Source organism: Aptenodytes patagonicus, chromosome 1, assembly GCF_965638725.1.
Source record: "Aptenodytes patagonicus chromosome 1, bAptPat1.pri.cur, whole genome shotgun sequence".
Lineage (NCBI taxonomy): Eukaryota > Metazoa > Chordata > Aves > Sphenisciformes > Spheniscidae > Aptenodytes > Aptenodytes patagonicus.
The window spans coordinates 72834044-72849176 of NC_134949.1; positions in this window are offsets into that span (position 1 = coordinate 72834044).

Consider the following 15133-nt stretch of genomic DNA (forward strand, 5'->3'; position numbering starts at 1 on the left):
GTATCCAGGTTACACTTGTATACTTATTCTGTTCATGTTTATTTTATTTGGTTTATATAACTTGAATTTATTTATTTATTCTGATATTTTTACTCTCTTCTGATGAAACTGTTGTGCATTGTATAAATGCTTCAATAAAGCACTGCTTCAGTATGCTTGCTAGTGGGTATTACAGATACAACAGATTTACATGAGCTCAAAAAAAGAGGCAGACAAGGTATTTGAACATATGTTTGTTACAGCTGAAGGAAATGCTTAGTGGAGGAAAATATATTTAAGAATAAACATGCAGACACAACTTGACTCCAAAGTCCCTGACTTACAAGTTGCTAATGGCTGAACGTGTGTTCAGGGGATGCCCCTATCTTGCTCTATGGGGTTTTTTTGGTAGTTTTCTGCTATTGCTCACTCACAAGATAAAAGTTACTGTCTAAAAAAACTTTAGTCTGACCCTTTATAGCTATTTTAACATTAGTTTTTGAAATAGCGGGATGCCGAGATCACTGGAGTCAATATTGGTATAACTGGCACAACTTAATATTTTACAATTTCAAATATATTGAACCTACTGCAACAGGAAAGTCTAAAACTGCTTATCCATGTGCACCCATTATCAAGGCTGCTACTTTTGCAGGTGATTTAAATACACGGTTCTGATGTTCTTTTTAAGCAGAGGTGTGAGGTTTGAACCTGGCTTTCTCACAGCTCGGGAGCGTACTTTAGTTTCTGATGAAGTATGTGCAGATTATCACTATGCCAGGGAAAGGCTGATTTAACACCGTTTCAACCCCTATAAACAGTCCATGGTACAGGAGAACAGAGATTAACTCCTAAGGAGTGTGCTCGAGATGGACTTCTCAGGTTGGCTTTTCTCCTCCCTGATTTTTTTTACTCTTTGCTCATTCATGGCAATGTTGGCTTATTATAGTCCTGTCACTCATTCCTGCCCCTGTGGCATGATGGACGGGCACAGCTCTTTGTGTAGGTGTGTTGTGAAACTGAATAGGGAAACGATCACATTGTTTCAGCTCAATAAATTCTGTGATATAGCCATAGCGGAGATTTCCCAGTATCTGAGGAAAGACTCGGGTCTGTTTCAGACACTCTGCAGCCAAGTGAGCGCGAGCGAAATCAGAACGTGAGAGACTTCACTGTACTTGTACTGATGCTTAGGCATCAATATTAAGGATGTGGCAGCTTGTTCAAAATCAAATGCTGCAGTACTGAATGTTGTACTTGGGATGTAAATTATCTAAACTCTTATTTTATACCCTTGGCAAAGTTAAAAACAGAATCCAGCTCTCCTGTTCCCATTACTGGGACTTAACTACATGAACACTTCTCTCACCTAGACAGCAGGTGTAATAACCAAATTAGGGCATTGCCCACATTAAAGAATATACTGCATGGAACTTTGATTTCTTTTAGTAATACAAAAAAGTTTCTTAAGAAGACTGAGACAGTTTGTTGTGTATATTCTGTATGCATATTCCTTAAAGCATTAGAGAAATTAAATTTTAATTGAAGATTAAACAATGTGGATGTTTCTTTTCTGAAAGACTGTCTTTCTCCATCACTTCCCAGAACTAAATGGGGTTGAGAAAATTTATAATGGAAGGAATTCCTGAATATCCACTCTAAAATAGTTAATTTTAATGTTATTCATAAACTTTTCTATCCACTTTCTGCTATTACTGCTGCATTTGCATTTTACAAGTGTATACACAGAGATATTTTTTAATTCCTTCACACATGGAGGGCAAATCTCAAATTTCTTTTACATGAACACCCACACAAAACTCAACTGCAAAAGTTGCTCACCCATCCAAACAATGCCATTTTTGACATTTCAAGTTGCAATGAACACTTCTGTTGATCGGCTTATTGAAACACTTTGGATAACAGTAAGCTTGAAGGAAAGTATTGTCTGTTAGAAGAAATATTGCAAAGTAAACGTACATTCTTTATGAATTATTTGCCTAGATTTGGCCTTTTATATAAAAGCTTGTGGTTGTGGTTGAACAGTGTGGCAGATGCAGTAGTAATGCCTCTTCAAATTGCCTCAGCCGCTTGCTTTCTTTCAGTGTGACTGTCCTTACCTGCAACTTTTACGATTGTCTGTTTCAGTTCCTTCCAGTACTAAATCCGTGCTGGCCATCCCTCTGTACTGGAATGGTTTTGATTTCATTACTCACAGGTGTAAATGTCTGTACAAGGGTAGAAGTGCATAGAAAACAGCTCATCTCTCTAGTGAGCAGAAGCTTATGGGTTAGTTTCAGGTCTGGTGGTCAAAAATGAGTCAACTCTGCTACTCAAGTTAGAAGTGAGTAAACTTTCTTTACATGTATAAAGTTCTGCTATGAAAATAGTAGGCTTCTGACAGGTATAATGGAAATAAATGATTAACCAGATAAATTACTTTTGCAGTGAACATGATGGAGGATTGATTTTGAACTGTTTAAGCTAAAAGTTTTCACAACTCTGCAGATCACTGGTCAGGTGAGGTCACTTTGCATTTCATTCCCAGTTCTGTAGATTAGGAGTTCTATGGCTTGATGCCAAACCTCTGGGAAGCAAAACTGCTTGTGGAGAAAATTAACATCAGAAAAACATTTATTTTCCTTTTTAGCTTTTTTCATGCAGCTTAGCTGCTGGAAATAAGGTGGAATTGGGAGTATATGATGATCTGTACTCTGTGTACAACCATAATGCTTCGACCCAAAAAGCACACTTAGAAACCACTGGCTGAAGCAGGTGCCAGCTGTTTGCTCTGTATGGCACAGGATTTCTAAAGCTTGCTGAGGTCTGCATCCCTGCAGAATTAGCCCCCTTTTGGCTTATGGAGTAATGTTTTCCAGAGAAGATCTGTCTTTTAAAGCCCACTTGCCATGAAATCTTCAGGTAGAGCACTGTAAATTTTACATCTGCTACTCTAACTGCTTCCATAGCACGTGAACTGGCCAACTAGAGGTCTAAAACCACAACAAAACTAACAAAACTAGAAGAACAGGATATTCAGCTAAATGTGATGTTTTCGTCATCTATAGACTTGGATATCTTCCTCAGTGGGATACTCAAAGGTATTTATTAATGACAGAAAGAAGACATGATACAGCATAATCCCAGTTACTTTGTGTTCTCTTTGCATGGTGTAGTGGAAAAGATGAAAAGTGGCATTTTCCCCTTGAAAATGGTGAACTGCTTTTGGAAGCAAGTTGTTATATTCAGTGATTGAAATTGCTGGCCATGAGAAAGTGCTTTTTTTAGCAGAAATTACAAATTTGATCTATGATAAAGTACCATTAGTACTCAAGAAAAGTCACATTGGATGTGAAAAACAAAACTTCGTAGCTTCTCACACGTTTCTCACGGACTCTGAAAGTGCATATCCCCCATGGTATCAGGAGGATTCTGCAGTGTCATGATACGCCTCCTAGCTGATAACCCTTAGGAGTAAGGACAGTATGACAGGGTTAGTTCTGTTACGGCTGCCATTACCTTACACTCAGCCACGGCAGTGCACGCAGGTGGTAAAACACTTCTAGGACTCTGCTTCCAAACAAAGTTTGGACACCACATAGTTTAGTGAGAATAGCTTGCGGTCAATGTTGTGGGAATGAAATCTGAGGCATCTAGACCTAAACGTTTATAGCATGTATCATCTATTGTTGATATAAATACATGTCTTTTCTTCATAGCCTGAAAAATGTGCTTAGAGTCTTTAAAAAACTGGTTTGTGTGATTTTTGGGTAAACAGTGTACTTTGGGTTGTGGAAGTCCCACACCAACGTTACATTACTGCAAGACAAACTGTCAAGTTGATTTTCAGTTTCTTACTTTAAGAAATTAAGTACATAAACCATCTATTTGTTTAACATCTGTTCTACACAAACTTTCGGACACAGATTGTCTTTTGAATGTATAACTAGGAAGGGACTAGCATATGATAAAGGCCTCTACATTTCACTGTAATGCAAATATTAAAGCATAAAAATAGTCTCATCATATGGCTTGGACTGCCATATGGAAGCTTTAAAAAAATCTTCCTTGAATAATTGTGTTAATGACAAGAGGCAAGGGATTTGAAATGGTATATACCTTCCTTATATATAATTGTTGTAAATTCTAATTTTAGACAGAATTCTGCTCTGCTTGAGTCTCACATCAGAGGCTTTTCCCAGAAAACAGAAATCTTTTTCTGTGTAGTTAAACATTTAACTTAAGTCAAGTTCAGCAAAATCTGAGTTGCAAGCCTAAATGCTTTCAGAAGGTGCTTATACTCAAATCCCAATATAAAGATTACAATTTTTTATTTTTAGTGCCTAGGGGAATGTTATCTCAAATTATGCAGACCTATTTGTAACAAAAATATAAAACACGTCTTTAACTATCGTCTGTACTAGAATTTAATTTCTGTAATTTACATTAACAAATTAAACACAGTATACAGAGGAAGTTGTTAATAATCTCAGAAGAAGTAAAAAAATTTGAAATCTGTTTCTGTAATGGAATGGGCCAGAAAGCAATATTGCTTGTTGAAATAATTCAAAGTGTTGAAGATTTTTCCCCCCTTTTGGCACTGGAAGAACAATAGTTACTTTCCAGATAAGCTTTGCAAGAGTTTTAAAATAAGACAGGGAGTATCATCCTAGAGTAATTAAATAATCTTGTCATTGAGGAGTATTTGTTTAAGATTTAAAAAAAACAAGCTCAAGTCCCTGTCCTGAACCAGAACAAGGATTTAAAATTCTATGTATCTCCTACATCCCAGGTGATAGCAATGCTTTCAGGGGATGAAAACAGTTTTTATTCTCTGTTACTGACCTATTTATACAAGAAGTTAAAAAAAAAGAAGCTATAGTAAAAAATATTGTAAGGAGCCCTCTCATTCCAGGAAAGAATAACATTTGCCACCAGGTTATTGGGTGCATTGATTTTTTTTTTTTCCCTCACCTCAATTTCCATCTCTGATTTGAGAAGAATTTTAACCAAGGAAAATGGTTCTTTTGAAACCATTTCTGGTTCTTAATGCTCTGCTTGATTGCCATTGGTTGCACTTACAGGCTAAAGTAAGAGAGAAGCATTCAAGTTTTGTTGTTTGTATGGAGAAACTGTGAAGCAATATTCAACAGTGGAAATATTTCATTCAAATTCTCATTCACAGTCAAAATTACAGAAAATCTATCTTGGTTTTCCTAATAAGTCTGAACCTAAGGGTCAGAAGGCTTATTAAAAAAACCTCAGGGTGATCACTGTTGATTTCCAAAGGGCAATTCCACTAACACACATTGGAGTGTTCTGGCTAGAATAACATACAAGATTAGCATCATGTACCTTCATGTTGTTCTGCCTGTTTGGATGTTCACATGTGAAAAAAAAAAAAATTAGTGAGCTCTCAAAAAAATCACACTCAGAAAAATACATAGTGAAAGGTACTTGCACCATTTCCATCAATTGGAGAAAAAAAAATCATGAACTTGCATCCTAGGAGCAATTAAGAATAGGCTACTTTCAGGAAAGAAAGAAAAGAAGATAGTCACCACTTTTTTTAATTAATGTCTTTTTTTTTAATTCCTTAGGAAAAAAATACATTTTTTTGTGATGTGAAGAGGATTTAGCATATTAGAAAAGCAATCCAACCTGTATTTACATTACTTTTCCCACAATCTAGAAACAAGTGTCCCATATACAAAAATTGTAGAAACCACAACTGATCTATTTTCCCCAAAATATATGAAAGAAACAGGGCCCTGGAAACAGATGATATGAGCATAGCATTAGATTACAAGTTTTCACTGACAATGAAGTAGGAAAAACAGACCATAATGAACTTTGAAATTGATTGGAGAGCCAGTCACTATTAAAGCTTAGGGCTGGAAATGGCACCTAACCTATTTCTGCTGTGATGACAGATGCTTTTTAGTGGTCATCATTGATGTTTGTTCAGTCTACATCGTAATGAAAGCCCTACTGAGAGTTCTCAAATAAGTTACAGGGAGATAAACTAGTGTTTGAATTTGCAGCATTTTAATCGTTCTGCAATAAAATGCTGACACATATGTTCTTATCTCAAGTAAACATGTGAGATATGTTGATCTGTAATGGAAGTAAGGTCTTTCTGCATGGTACTTGTCGTGGTTTATCCCCAGTCAGCAACTAAGCACCACACAGCTGCTCGCTCACCCTCTCCCCTGGCCCCCCCGTGGGATGGGGGAGAGAATCAGAAGAGCAAAAGTAAGAAAACTTGTGGGTTGAGATAAAGACAGTTTAATACTTGAAATAATAAAATAATAATAACAACAACAACAACAATAAATTGTAATGTAAAGCAAAACGAGAGAGAGAGAGAGAGAGGAACAAAACTCAGGAAGGAAAAAAAAAACAGGAGGTGATGCAACCACTCACTACCTGCTGATCAACGCCCAGTCAGTCACTGAGCAGCAATTGCTGCCCGCTGCCCAACTCCCTCCAGCTTATATACTGAGCACGACGTCACATGGTATGGAATATCCCTTTGGCCAGTTTGGACCAGCTGTCCTGTTTATGCTCCCTCCCAGCTTCTTGTGCACCTCCTCACTGGCAGGGCATGGGAAGCTGAAAAGTCCTTGACTTAGTATAAGCACTGCTTAGCAACAACTAAAACATCGGTGTGTTATCACATTATTCTCAAGCTGAATCCAAAACACAGCACTGTACCAGCTACTAGGAAGGAAATTAACTCTATCCCAGCCGAAACCAGGACAGTACTTAAGATGTTAGTGTTGAGCTATAATGTCTTACCCTCTGCTTGGGGCCCTTCAAGTTTAATGTCAGCTCTGTCAATAATCGGGAGAGGCTTGAGGTTGCTTCCATTGTTTTAGAGATGAAGGAAGACTCCAGCTGAGCATGTTCCTTGTCATCTGCAATTCTCCCAACTCTCAAAATCACATCTCCTGCATTCTTTGATTGTAGATGTGATCTGCAAAATCTGTGTGTTTGAACAGTATATATGAGGCAGAGGATAGATTTTTTTTTTCCCCAGTGAGGCTTATCATTCTATAAATCCATGACTTGAATCATTATGGGATGTGAGAAGGAGGAACACAGTTTCTTTTTAAGGGTTTTATGTTTTGTTATATATTTAATATATGTTTTAATGTTTGCCTGTGTTATATGTGTTATAATGTTTGTGAGTTATATGGCATCTCATACTAGATGAGGTTTTTATTAGATTACAGCATAAATAAGCAATTACTAAACTCCTAGTTTCTGCTAGTTTAGTACTGTGAAGTTAAGAGTGCTTTCAAGCTAAACTTGTGTTATGTCCAACACGTATTAGAGGAATAAAGTAGAAAATCAAAATAGTCAACATTTATTCATAACTTCTTATTCTACAGGAGATGTTCAGTCTCCAAATACAACGTGCTAAATGTATCGGAATCTAAAAATTGCTGGAAGCTACAGAGCTGTTTCCGGCTCTGTGGTTGCCGTGGTTTGGATTCAGGAAAACACTCAAGAGAAGATTCAGTGTTCATCTTAAGCTGATAGAAGATAGTTTGCATCCAACTCTCCCCCTATTCCTTCCTGTGGATTCTTGTGACTTCCGTAGCATTAAATCTTATGGTCTTGTGGCCCCTTAATTGAACGGATAAGCTTGCTGATCTGGTATAAAAATAAATTTCAAAAAATGTTACTGCATTTAGTTTTATCTTGGATCAATTAAATGACCTGACTCAACACTGGATCACAAACAGTGGTATAAAGAATGATGTGGGAGTATGTAGCTATGAGCAGGAGGGAGAGCACGCCTGCTACTTTCAGAAGCAGCCTGCAGTTGAAAGAGCTTAAGCAGTGTTGGACAAATATTAGCTAAACAAGTCCATGGGACCAGATGGTCTGCATCCCAGGATGCTGAAAGATCGGCTTTGATCTATCTTCTCTGAAAGATCATGGAGATTGGGAAGTCTTTGATGACTGGAACAAGGTAAATCTAGCACCCATCTTCAAGAAAAACACAGAAAGGACAATCCAGGGAACTGTAGGTCAGTCAACCTCACTTTAGTTCTTGGGAAAATCTTGGAGAGAGTCCACTTGGAAGTTGATTCTGTGCGCATGAAAGAGAGGAAGGCGATTTGGCAACAGTCAGCATGGATATCAAAGGTACCATGATTTACCAAAGGTAATTCACATCTGACCAGCCTGACTGCCTTCTTTTATAAAATGCCTAGACATATGAATAAGGGGAGAGCAGTTGATGTCATTGCCTCAACTCTAGCAAGGTCTCCAATGGTGTCTCCCACAGTGTTTTTCCATCCATGCTGGGACATGATGGTCTGGATGGGCAGGCAACCAGATGGGTAAAAAACAGGTTAGATGGTAGGGCTCAGAAGGTAATGGTTAATAGGTCTGCCTGGAGGCCAGTAACAAGTGGAGTCCACAGAGGGCTGAGGTGAGACCTGTCCGTGACCTGGAGGAGGTGACAGCTTGCACTCTTGTATAATTTTCAGATGACACTAAATTGGATGTACCACTTGATGTGCTCGAGTACAAAGCTGCCACTAAGGGGGACCCAGACAGGCTGGAGGAATGGGCCAATAAGAACCTCCTGAAAATCAGTAGGGCCGAAGGCAGAGTCCTGGCCCCGGGAGGACGAGCCCCGGCAGCCACACAGGCTGGGGCCTGCCTGCCTGGGGAGCAGCTCTGCCGAAAGGCCCCGGGGCCTGGTGGGCAGCGAGCTGGGCACGAGCCAGTAGTGCCCTGGCAGCAGAGATGGCCAGCGGCCTCCCGGGCTGTACCAACGGGGACACGGCCCATAGCTCACGGGAAGAGAGGGATCATCCCCTCTGCTCAGCATTCATTAGACCATGCCCAGAAAACTGCATTTGTTTTTGCCCCCCTGCTCCCCATACAAGAATGCTGACCAACTGGGACAAGTTCAGCAGAAGACCACCAAGATGGCAAGGGGCCTGGAGCACTTGCCTTGTGAAGAGAGGGACCTAAGAGCCCCCCAGTAGCTATGAGGAGCTTACAAGAAGTTGAAGCCAGGCTCTTCACAGTGGTCCATGGTGGGAAGACAAGAAATAGCAGACTCGAATTGATAAAGAGTTTCAGACTGGATATAAGGAAAATCTTTCCTGCCATGAGGACAGTCAGGCAGTGTAACAGACTGCCCATCCTCATAGACAAGCTGATGAAGTATGGGCTAGATAAATGGCCAGTGAGGTGAACTGAAAACTGGCTGAACTCTTGGGTTGTGATCAGTGTCATGAAATCCAGCAGAAGTCCAGTCACTAGTGGTGTACCCCAGTGGTCAATAATGAGGCCAATACTGTTTAGTGTCTTCATTAACAACCTGGATGATGGGACAGAGTGTCTTGCTGTACCCTCAGCAAGTTTGCAGATGGTACAAAACTGGGGGAAGTGGTTGGTACACCACACAATTGTGCTGCTGTTCAGAGGGACCTGGACAGGGTGGAGAAATGGGCCAGCAGGAATCTCATGAAGTTCAACAAAGGGACAAGCCAAGTCCTGCACCTGGAGAGAAATATCCCCATGCACCAGTACAGACTGGTAGCTGACCAGCTGCAAAGCCGCTTTACAGGAAGGGTCCTGGGGTCCTCATGGACAACAAGTTGAACATGGACCAGCAATATGTCCTTGCAGCAAAGAAAGCCAACAGCATCCTGGGCTGCATTAGGAAGAAATCTTACCATCACCTCATGGGAGGATGTAAAGAAGATGGAGCCAGACCATTCTCAGTGGTTTACAGTAACAGGAAAAGAGGCAATGGGCACAAACTGAAATACAGGAAATTCAATTTAAACATAAGAAAAAACTTCTTTACTATGAGAGTGATTGAATACTGGAACAGGTTACCCAGAAAGGTTGTAGAGTCTCAATTCTTGGAGATACTAAAAACTCCCCTGGACAGAGTCCTGAGCAACCTGCTCTAGCTGACACTGCTTTGAGCAGGGGAGTTGGACTAGGCAATCTCCAAAGGTTCCTTCCAACTGTTCCTAGGAATTCCTGGGAACTATCAGTTTCTTCAGCTATTCTATAATTCTAAAAGATTTGTTTTTCGAAAAAGTATTTTGATAGACAAAAGGTGACAAATGTTAATGAAGTGCTCTGTTACTTACGGTACATGAACTCAGTTGACCTGATTACATTTAAATTTGAGGCTGTTTTTAGAAATTTATTTTTGTAATGTAATGCTATGTCTGTGTATAGAACTGTAACATGTAATAAGAGAGCTTCCTGCCCTTTAAATCTAAACCGTTGTCCTGGTTTCGGCAGGGATAGAGTTAATTTCCTTCCTAGTAGCTGGTACAGTGCTGTGTTTTGGATTTAGGATGAGAACAAAGTTGATAATGCACCGATGTTTTAGTTGTTGTTACGTAGTGCTTACACTAGTCAAGGACTTTTCAGCTTCCCATGCTCTACCGACTGAGAAGGCTGCAGGTGCACAAGAAGCTGGGAGGGGGCACAGCCAAACTGGCCAAAGGGACATTCCATATCATGTGACGTCATGCTCAGTACATAAACTGGGGAAAGCTGGCCGGGGTGACTGCTGCTGGGGGACTGGCTGGGCATCGGTCAGTGAGTGGTGAGCAATTGCACTGTGCATCACTTGCTTTGTGTATTATTATTATTATTATTATTACATTATTATTATTGTTATTATTATTTTATTTCAATTATTAAACTGTTTTTATCTCAACCCATGAGTTTTTTCTCACTTCTACTCTTCCAATTCTCTCCCCCATCCCACCGTGGGGGGGGGCGGGGGGGAAGTGAGCGAGCGGCTGTGTGGTACTCATTTGCCGACTGAGGTTAAACCACGACAACCATAGAAAGAATTATAATTAATTGGACCACAGGATGGCTAGTTTCACTCTCTTTTTTTATGTAATATCATGGTACCTGAAATTCTAAAACTGCAAGACTGTCCAAAGACAAACAGTAATATTTGCATTAGTACAAATATCCAGTTTTGTAGAAACATTTTTTATTTGATGGTAAACCTACCTGAATGTCCTTTTATGTTCATTCCCATTGCGATTATGACTGAGCCACAAAAAACATCTTTAAAAGACCTTGGAAGTTCTTTAAGGTACTGTTATTGCAAGGTGTAATTCATATGACAAGGTGCCAAGCACTCCAAAATCTATCAGCCAGAATAGTCAAGTTGTAATACAGCTATGTGATTTTGCTTACACTCTCTAATAGGCTTGTGCACCTTTAAAATAGTCCCAGAGAATTTGCAAGTAGAGTATAATTAGAGTTATTTATTAGCGTCTTGTAGTGTGTCATTCTAGCTAGAACACTCCAACGGCTCTCAGTAGAATTGCCCTTGGAAAACTAGCAGTTAATACCCTGATTTTTTTTTTAAACAACCTTCTGACACTAAAGCCTACAATTTGGTTTAAATTTTTATGGTCAGTTTTTCTAATTAACTGCATCATATTTTCATTTACTGTTACTTAATCATAGAATCATAGAATCGTAGAATAGTTTGGGTTGGAAGGGACCTCTAAAGGTCATCTAGTCCAACCCCCCTGCCGTGGGCAGGAACATCTTCAGCTAGATCAGGCTGCTCAGAGCCCCGTCCAACCTGACCTTGAATGTTTCCAGGGATGGGGCATCCACCACCTCTCTGGAAACATGTGCCAGTGCCTCACCATCCTCAGTATAAAAAATTTCTCCCTTATATCTAGTCTAAATCTACCCCCCGTTAGTTTAAAGCCATTCCCCCTTGTCCTGTCGCAACAGGCCCTGCTAAAAAGTCTGCCACCATCTTTTTTATAAGCCCCCTTGAAGTACTGAGAGGCTGCAAGAAGGTCTCCCCGAAGCCTTCTCTTCTCCAGGCTGAACAACCCCAACTCTCTCGGCTTTCTTCATAGGAGAGGTGTTCCATCCCCCTGAGCATTTTTGTGGCCCTCTTCTGGACATGTAGTTTCATCAGAATAAGATGCTTATATTCCAAGACAAGGGTTCAGACTTAGAGTTCTGCTGCAGGTAAAAATGGTAACAAGTAGTTATTTTGGTTGTGTTTTGTATATAGATAAAAACTGAGATTCTGAAGTGATTTTTATGATCCAAATTACTATTAATGATTATATTTTTTATGTACCTTTTGAATTTTTCTCCGTTTGGGTAATGGAAATTGTTACAGTTCAGTATGGCCAGCATTACTTTCAAGTTCTCACTAGGGATTTTGTTTTGCTTGGTGCAGTAGAGAATGCAAGCATTTCAGGGCTAGAGTTACTAATTTAGGCAATTATTGCCATTGGAGTTAAAACAAAAGCCATGGAATATTTTTCTTGGTCTGAAATTTAGTAGGAGCTGGTCTGACTCAAAATTGACTTGATAGTGCCGGGTTAAAAATGTGTCTTGTTGCTAACATCTGAAAAGGACTTGTTTTCATTAAAACTTACTGAGCTGTAATGTACTGAAAACCAGTCTTTTTTTGGTACAGCATAGGAGATCTTGCATCTTTCTGGCTTAGAAATGAAAAGTGGAAAACACAGCATGTTCATAGAAAGCTTTTGGGTTTGGGTTGTGGGGTTTTTTTTCTTGAGGGCAATGTGTAAATTTATTACTGAACCATTCTTTGGACTTTATTTGACTGTAAGAAGTTCTTGCACATAGACTCTCATGAGAAATTTATAAATTATTTTTCTCTCATGCATATAGTGAGGATAATAGTAGTAAAAAAAAAAAAAATCAAAGGTAGCTGTAGGATTGTGGAATTCAGGAATAGAAACAAGCCCCGGGTATGTATCACCGCAGAGCATATTGTAGAGACACTAATGGGGCTTATGACTGTGAGGAAAAAATACCTCAGGATTTAACATCTGAATCTTGAATTGTTATGGATGCTTCGTGTGCCCACAGCTGTTGACTCTGCTGCTGAAAGAAGCAGGAGGGAAAAGAAGAACAGAAACACATTAATCAGCAGGTATCTGCATCATGTAAATACCCAGTTACAGCCAGTTTGTTTCATACTTAATTTGTTGGGTTTTTTAATTAGCTCAGGTTCTATATGAAGCTTTAATTAGTGTATAGAAAACTGTAACAGCTCAGAACTGTTGATATAGTGATGACAGCTCAGTGTGTGGTGGGAAGAATCTTTGTTTCTGATAAGAGCTAGACTGTTTGAAAAAGATGTACTAAAAGGGAGGAACCAAACAGACTGTTACTGAATGGATTTGCAAGGGCAGACAAACCAAACAGGTGAAAAGACATCCATTTTAGCATGTTATGCTGGGGACAACTTTTTGTGGTAAAATGTTGCAGTGAAGGTAATGAATTTTGAATTTGAAACTTGCATAAGAATTAATTACGTATTTGCTTGTCTTTTGTTCTGTTTCCCTTTTGAGGCCTGTTGGTGTCTCAGACTCAATCATTGACCAGAGGGCAATGAATGGGAGAGTTTTAGTGGTCCTGCAACTTGATGATTTGGATTACAATGTTGCTGCTCCATTTAAAGGTCTCAAGTGTTTTCCATGTAACTAGGGAGCTGAGGGGAATAGTCTGAGTTTGGTAAGCAGACTGTTGTGACCGTGTGTCATGGTTTAGCCTCAGTCGGCAACTGAGTACCACACAGCCGCTCGCTCACTCCTCCCCCCCGCCCCCCCCCCACGGTGGGATGGGGGAGAGAATTGGAAGAGTAGAAGTGAGAAAAAACTCGTGGGTTGAGATAAAAACAGTTTAATAATTGAAATAATAATAACAATAATAATAATAGTGTAATAATAATAATAATACACAAAGCAAGTGATGCACAGTGCAGTTGCTCACCACCTGCCGACCGATGCCCAGCCAGTCCCTGAGCAGCGGCCCCCCCCAGCCAGCTTTCCCCAGTTTATGTACTGAGCTTGATGTCACATGGTATGAAATGTCCCTTTGGCCAGTTTGGCTGTGCCCCCTCCCAGCTCCTTGTGCACCTCCAGCCTTCTCAGTCGGTAGAGCATGGGAAGCTGAAAAGTCCTTGACTAGCGTAAGCATTACCTAGCAACAACTAAAACATCGGTGTGTTATCAACATTGTTCTCACCCTAAATCCAAAACACAGCACTGTACCAGCTACTAGGAAGGAAAATAACTCTATCCCTGCTGAAACCAGGACACCATGTCAGCTAACTTCGAGGGTGGTGAGGAGTAGCCCCGGAGCACAGATGGCACATCCTAACACATTTGCAGTTGAACATTCATTTTTCTTTGAGCATCCTGATAAACCAACAGTGATGTTGCCAGAAATTACCAAGTCAGGAGGAAAACCAAGACCACTCCCTTGCAATTTATTGCTTATTGTGCATCACTAGCAATAAGCAGATTTTCATCCGAAAGGACCATGGATCATCTAGGAAATTACTCAGGTTTAGAAACGGTTGATGCAACATTACCTGTTAGATAGAAAAAGTAAAGCCGCTGACTTTTCCATAACTTACTTCTGTAAGTTTCTTTATTTTCACAAAGTAACCTAAATAACTGATCTTCCCAATTTTACATGTCTGATTTTTTTCTTAAAGGAAATGATAAATGATGATTTGATAAATAATGATAAATCACATTTTGGTTCACATGGAAGCAGCCAAGCTCCCTGCAGCCCGCATATCATGACCTTAATGTGTCAGGAGTCATAAGACTACTACCTCACCTTTTGGAGGGCAGACAGGAGTGGCATTTTGTGAGTACTTTACAGGAGTGATACGAAAGGGGGTCTCGCTGCTCCATCACTGAACAGGCTTGGGCATGGCTGTGCTGGGCATGCGACTCTGTTCCAGACTGGCCTCAGCAATGTCATCTGCACTGCTCTTCCCACGGCCTTGGATTCTGATTGCCCAGAACCTGCAGGTCAGTGTAGACCCATCACAGCTTATAAAATGCAGCCTTAGGCTGGGGGCTGTGCTTGCCTGCTAGATATGGTTAAGAGTCAGAGATTGTCTACCTTATTACAAAACTGATGTTCAGATTCCACCTGAGATAGAGTAGGTTTTGTTTTCTATCATACCCTTGCCTTGGTTTATGAAAAAAAAATATCATAAACCCTTCTGTTTGTTGAACAGAAAACAAATGGATGTAGGTCTCTAGTGATCTGAGTTGGGTCAACAGGGATATTTTCTGCCTGTCTAAATCACACTGAGATTTTT